Here is a 6748-nt window from a genome sequence, read left to right on the forward strand (position 1 = left end):
ATCATTGCCACACACTAGATTTTGGGTGTATTTTGGTCTGTTAGAAGAAAGTGATTTAAAGAAATTTTAAAGAAAGAAAAACTTATATATGTACAAAAATAAGGGTTAATACGATGAAGGGGTGGAATATGACTGCAAAGATGAAAATTATAAAAGATTTTATAAAAGGAATTGATAAGATAAGAAGTTGTTTGAAAAAAGAAAGAAGAAGATTTAAAAAAGAGAGAGAGAGAGAAAAGTGAGACTAGAGATTTAGGGTATATTTTGATCTGTTAGAAGAAACTGTATCTCAAAATTTTAAAGAGAGATCAACTTATATATATATGCCAAAAATAAGGGTAACTACTATGAAGGGATAGAATATGACTCTAAAAATGAAAAATAAAAATGTTTTTTTTTTAAAGGGTTTGATAAGATGTTGGTTGAAAAAGGGAAAAAGAAAAATTAAAAAAAAAAAAAAAACTTTGTCGGGCTCCTGGGTGGCTCAGATGTTAAGCGTCTGCCTTCGGCTCAGGTCATGATCCCAGGGTCCTGGGATTGAGTCCCGCATCGGGCTCCTTGCTCCTTGGGAGCCTGCTTCTCCCTCTGGTTCTCTCTCTCTCTCTCCCCCCTCTGTCGCTCATGAATAAATAAATAAAATCTTTAAAAAAAATAATAACTTTGAAAGACTAAAGAATCATGGTAAAAAAGCCATGAATTCTATGTGCACTATTCCCCTAGCGCTGGAGTTCTGCCGTTCTCATTGGGGCCTGTTGCCATGGTTCCCAAATGTCTTTGCCGGAGGCGGAATGGCCCGGCCCTTGCCCGGCCAGGCTAAGTAATCTGTTCGGGTTTGCTCTCGGGAGCTTTTGTTCCCTGCAAGCTTTACATTCAGCTTTGGAGGATGAGAGTGAAAATGGCGTCTCCCAATCTCCACCCCAGAGGAGCCGAGAACTTAGGGCCCCACTCCTCAGTGCGTCCCCAGAGAAAAGCAGTCAATCATTCCCGTCTCCCCGGTCTCTGGCTGCACTCTGTGCTCACCTGGCCTGTGACCAAGCGTTTCTATCTCTGGCACACAACCCCGTGTGGAGTTTCCAAACCCAGCAGATCCCTGCAGTGCACTCCCGTGCTGCTCCTCCCGGGGGAGGAAGGGGAGTCTCCCTGGATCTGCTGCTTGTTGGGTCCCTGCTGGAGGAGCAGTGGCCCGACTGTGCTGTGGATCACGGTTTATGGCAACTCCGAGCTGAGAGCCTGCTCCTCGGCTCCATCTCTGCAGCCGGCTTCCCCGCTCCGATCCCTGGGAGCTCTGCCGCACTCAGGTACCCCTGGTCTTTCTGTGACCCCGAGGGTCCCGAGACCACACTGTTCCAGAGAGGGTTCCAACCCCCGCTTAGCCACTGGAGTGAAGTCCTGCAGTGGAGCAGACTTCTCAAAGTTCTGATTTTGTGCTCCGTGGCTCTACCACTTGCCAGAAGTGGCCGACGGAAGCCCCCTCCCCCGCTGTCTATCCTCCCGACTATCGCCTCGGATTCACTTCTCCGCACGTGCTACCTTCCAGAAAGTGGTCGCTTTTCTGTTCAGAGAGTTGTTGCTATTCTTTTCTTCGATCTCCTGTTGAGTTTCGTAGGTGTTCAGAATGGTTTGATCCCTATCCAGCTGAATTCCTGGGACCAGACCAGAATCAATCTCTCTTGTTCCAGTTTCAGTCTTTTACATGTAGCTATCCAGTTTTCCCAACATCATTTATTGAAAAGAGATACTGACCTGTACTTTTCTTTTTTTGTGGTGTCTTTGTACCTTTGGTATCAAGGTAATGCTGGCCTCATAGAATGAAGGGTAAAAATGATGATCATCTCAATAGAAGCAGAAAAAGAGTATTTCACAAGATTCAACATCTATTCATGATAAAAACTCTCATCAAAATGCAGTTTGTGGGCACATAACTCAACATACTAAAGGCCATATACGAAAAACCCAGAGCGAACATCGTCCTCAATGGTAAAAACCTGAGAGCTTTACCTCGAAGGTCAGGAATGAGAAAAGGATGTTCACTCTTGCCACTCTTATCCAACGTAGTACTGGAAGTCCTAATCATAGCACTCAGACAAGAAAAAGAAATAATTGGCTAAAATAACACCATTTACAATTACACCAAAAAGAATAAAATACCCAGGAATAAACTTAACAGGTAAAATACCAGTACTCTGAAAACTATAAAACACTGATGAAAGAAAATGAAGATGACAAAAACAAATGGGAGGATATTTCATGCTCTTGGATTGGAAGAATTAATATTCTCAGCATGTTCATATTTTCCAAAGCAATCTATAGATTCCATACAATCCCTATCAAAATAGCAACAGCATTTTTCACAAGACTAGAACAAATAATACTAAATTTGTGTGGAATCACAGAAGACCCCAAATAGTCAAAGGGATTCTAAGAAAGAAGAACAAAGTTGGAGGTATCACAATTCCAGATTTCATGACATACTACAAAGCTATAATAATCAAAACAGGATGGCCCTGAGACAAAGATAGACACAGGTCAATAGAACAAGATAGAGACTCCAGAAATAAACCCACATTTATATGGACAATTAATCTATGACAAAGGAGCCAAGAATATACAATGAGGGAAAATAAGTCTTCTCAATAAATGGTGTTGGGAAAGCTGGACAGCTACATGCAAAAGAATGAAACCAGACTATTTCTAACAGCATACACAAAAATCAAATTGGATTAAGGACTCAAATGTGAGACCTGAAACCATAAAAATCCTAGAAAAGAACACAGGCAATAAAGTCTCTGACATCAGCGATAGCAACATTTTTCTAGATATGCCTCCTGAGGCAAGGGAAACAAATGCAAACAAGCAAACATACAAAAACAACAACAACAAAAATCCTATTGGGACTACATAAAGTAAAAATAAAAAGCTTTTACATAGCAAAGGAAACCATCAACAAAACAAAAAGACAACCTATTGAATGGGAGAAGATATTTGCAAATGATATATCTGATAAAGGGTTAATATCTAAAATATATAGAGAACTCATTGAACTGAAAACCAAAAAAAAAAAAAAAAAAAACAATTGGGCAGAGGACCTGAACAGATTTTTTTTTTCCAAAGAAGACATACAGATAGCCAACAGACACATGAAAAGATGCTCAACATCACTAATCATCAGGGAAATGCAAATCCAAACCACAATGAGATATTCCTGTTAGAATGGCTAAGATAAAGAAGATAAGAAACAGCATGTGTTGGCCAGGATGTGGAGAAAAAAGAACCCTCATGCACTATTGGTGGGAATGTAAATTGGTACAGCCACTGTGGAAGACTGTATGGAGGTTCCTCAAAAAATTAAAAATAGAAATACTATATGATACAATGATTCCATTATTGATTATTTACCCAGGGAAAATGAAAATGCTAACTCAAAAAGATATTTGCACCCCTATGTTTATTGCACCATTATTTACAGTAGCCAAGACATGGAAGCAACCTAAGTGTCCCTCAATAGATCAATGGATAAGGAAGAAGTGGTATATATACAATGGAATGTTACACAGCCATAAAAAAGTTTGAGATTGTGCCATTAATGACAGCATGGATGGACCTAGAGGGTATTATGCTAAGTGAAATAAGTCAGACTAAGAATGACAAATACCATATGATTCCAATCATAAGTGGAATCTAAAAAATAAGTAAATTAACAAAAAGCAGAATCAGAACTATAAATACAGAGAACAAACTGATGTTTGCCAGAGGGAGCATGAGGGGCTGGGCGAAAGGGGTACAGGGAAGAGGGAGATACAGGCTTCCCGTTATGGAATGAGCAAGTCATGGGAATAAAAAGCAGAGCATAAGGAATATAGTCAATGATATTATAATCCTGATGTAATAGGACAAATGGAAGCCATACTTGTGGTGAAATAGCATAATGTATAAACTTGTCAAATCAGTGAGTTGATACCTGAAACTCATGCAACATTTTGTGTCAATATACTCAAATAAAAAATTAAAAAAATCCCGAAGCTGACTTCTAGCATTAAGACTTACAATATGGATTTAAATCTTATTGTTTAAAAGTGTTGGAATCAGGGCTTATGTTATTTGTAATACAAACCAACAGATATGGAAACTGGTACCCAGAGTAGGCTACTGTGAGTAACATCAGAATCAAATGCAGAATGGGGTGTAGGAGATTGGACGTGGGTTAATGAGGAAACTGCCATTTATAATGTTGGTTTGTGTTGACAATTTGTTGTGGCCTTACACAAGATAGAGACAAGCATACTATAACAGTGGCCATTCTATCCATTTTGAGTTTATCTTTGTGTATGATGTTAGAGAATGGTCAAGTTTCATTCTTCTACATGTGGCTGTCCAATTTTCCCAGCACTATTTATTGAAGAGACTGTCTTTTATCCACTGTGTATTTTATCCTGCTTTGTCAAAGATTATTTGACCATAGAGTTGAGGGTCCATATCTGGGCTCTCTATTCTGTTCCATTGGTCTATATGTCTGTTCTTGTGCCAGTACCATGCTGTCTTGGTGATCACTGTTTTGTAATATAGCTTGAAATCGGGCAACGTGATGCCCCCAGCTTTGTTTTTCTTTTTCAACATTTTCTTGGTAATTCGGGGTCTTTTCTGATTCCATACAAATTTTAGGATTGTTTATTCCAGCACTTTGAAAAATGTCATTGGAATTTTGATCGGGATGGCATTGAAGGTATAGATTGCTCTGGGTAGCACAGACATTTTAACAATGTTTATTCTTCCGATCTATGAGCATGGAATGTTTTTCCATCTTTTTGTGTCTTCTTCAATTTCTTTTGTGAGTGTTCTGTAGTTCCTAGAGTATAGATCTTTACCCCTTTGGTTAGGTTTATTCTGAGGTATCTTATGGTTTTTGGTGCTATTGTAAATGGAATCGTTTCTCTAATTTCTCTTTCTACGGTTGCATTGTTAGTGTATAAGAAAGCAAACTGATTTCTGTGCATTGATTTTGTATCCTGCCACATTACTAAATTGCTATATGAGTTCTAGTAATTTGGGGGTGGAGTCTTTTGGATTTTCCACATAAAGTATCATGTCATCTGTGAAAAGAGAGAGTTTGGCTTCTTCTTTGCCAATCTGAATACCTTTTATTTCTTTTTGTTGTCTGATTGCTGTTGCTAGGACTTCTAGTACTATGTTGAACAATAGTGGTGAAAGTGGGCATCCTTGATGTGTTCCTGATCTTAAGGGAAAGGCTCTCAGCTTTTCCCCAAGGAAGATGATATTTGCTGTAGGTTTTTCATAGATGAATTTTATGAACTTGAGGAATATTCCCTCTATCCCTATACTCTGAAGAGTTTTAATCAGGAAAGGATGCTGTATTTTGTCAAATGCTTTTTCTGCATCAATTGAGTGGACCGTTTGATTCTTCTCTCTCCTGTTATTAATGTGTTCTATCACATTGATTGATTTGTAAATGTTGAACCACCCTTGCTTCCCAGGGATAAATCCCACTTGGTCGTGGTGGATGATCCTTTTAATGTATTGTTGGATCCTATTAGCTAGGATTTTGTTGAGGATTTCAGAATCCATATTCATCAGGGGTATTGGTCTGAAATTCAGTGTGAGACAGGAATCCATCAAAATCCTAGAGGAGAATATAGGCAGTGTCCTTTTTGACATCTGCCCCAGCAACTTCTTTCAAGATACATCTCCAAAGGCTAGTGAAACAAAAGAAAAATGAACTTTTGGGACTTCATCAAGATAAAAAGCTTCTGCACAGCAAAGGAAACAATCAACAAAACAGAGGCAACCTACAGAATGGGAGAAGATATTTGCAAATGACACTACAGATAAAGGGCTGGTATCCAAGAGCTATAAAGAACTTCTCAAACTCAACACCCAAAAAACAAATAATCAAGTCAAGAAATGGGCAGAAGACATGAACAGACACTTCTCCAAAGAAGACATACAAATGGCTAACAGACACATGAAAAAATGTTCATCATCATTAGCCATCAGGGAAATTCAAATCAAAACCACATTGAGGTACCACCTTACACCAGTTAGAATGGCAAAAATTGACAAGGCAAGAAACAACAAATGTTGGCGAGATTGTGGAGAAAGGGGAACCCTCTTACACTGTTGATGGAAATGCAAGTTGATACAGCCACTTTGGAAAACAGTGTGGAGGTGCCTCAAAAAATTAAAAATAGAGCTACCCTATGACCCAGCAATTGCACCACTGGGTACTTACCCCAAAGACACAGATGTAGTGAAAAGAAGGGCCATATGCACCCCAATGTTCAGAGCAGCAATGTCCGCAATAGCCAAACTGTGGAAGGAGCCGAGATGCCCTTCAACAGATGAACGGATAAAGAAGATGTGGTCCATATATACAATGGAGTATTACTCAGGCATCAGAAATGATGAACACCCAAATTTTACATCAACATGGATGGGACTAGAGGAGATTATGCTAAGTCAAGCAGAGAAAGTCCATTATCACATGGTTTCACTTATTTGTGGAACATAAGGAATAGTATGGAGGACATTAGGAGAAGGCAGGGAAAAATGAAGGGGGGAAAATCGGAGGGAGAGATGTACCATGAAAGACTATGGACTCTGAGAAACAAACAGGGTTTTGGGGGTGTGTGGGGGGATGGGTGAGCCCTGTGATGGGTATTAAGGAGGGCATATACTGTGGAGCACTGGGTGTTATACAAAAACAATGAATCGTGGATCACTACATCAAAAACTA

Source organism: Callorhinus ursinus, unplaced genomic scaffold (genome assembly GCF_003265705.2).
Source record: "Callorhinus ursinus isolate GAN/ISIS: 27379988/994484 unplaced genomic scaffold, GSC_fseal_2.0 scaffold54, whole genome shotgun sequence".
In the NCBI taxonomy this organism is placed as follows: Eukaryota; Metazoa; Chordata; class Mammalia; order Carnivora; family Otariidae; genus Callorhinus; species Callorhinus ursinus.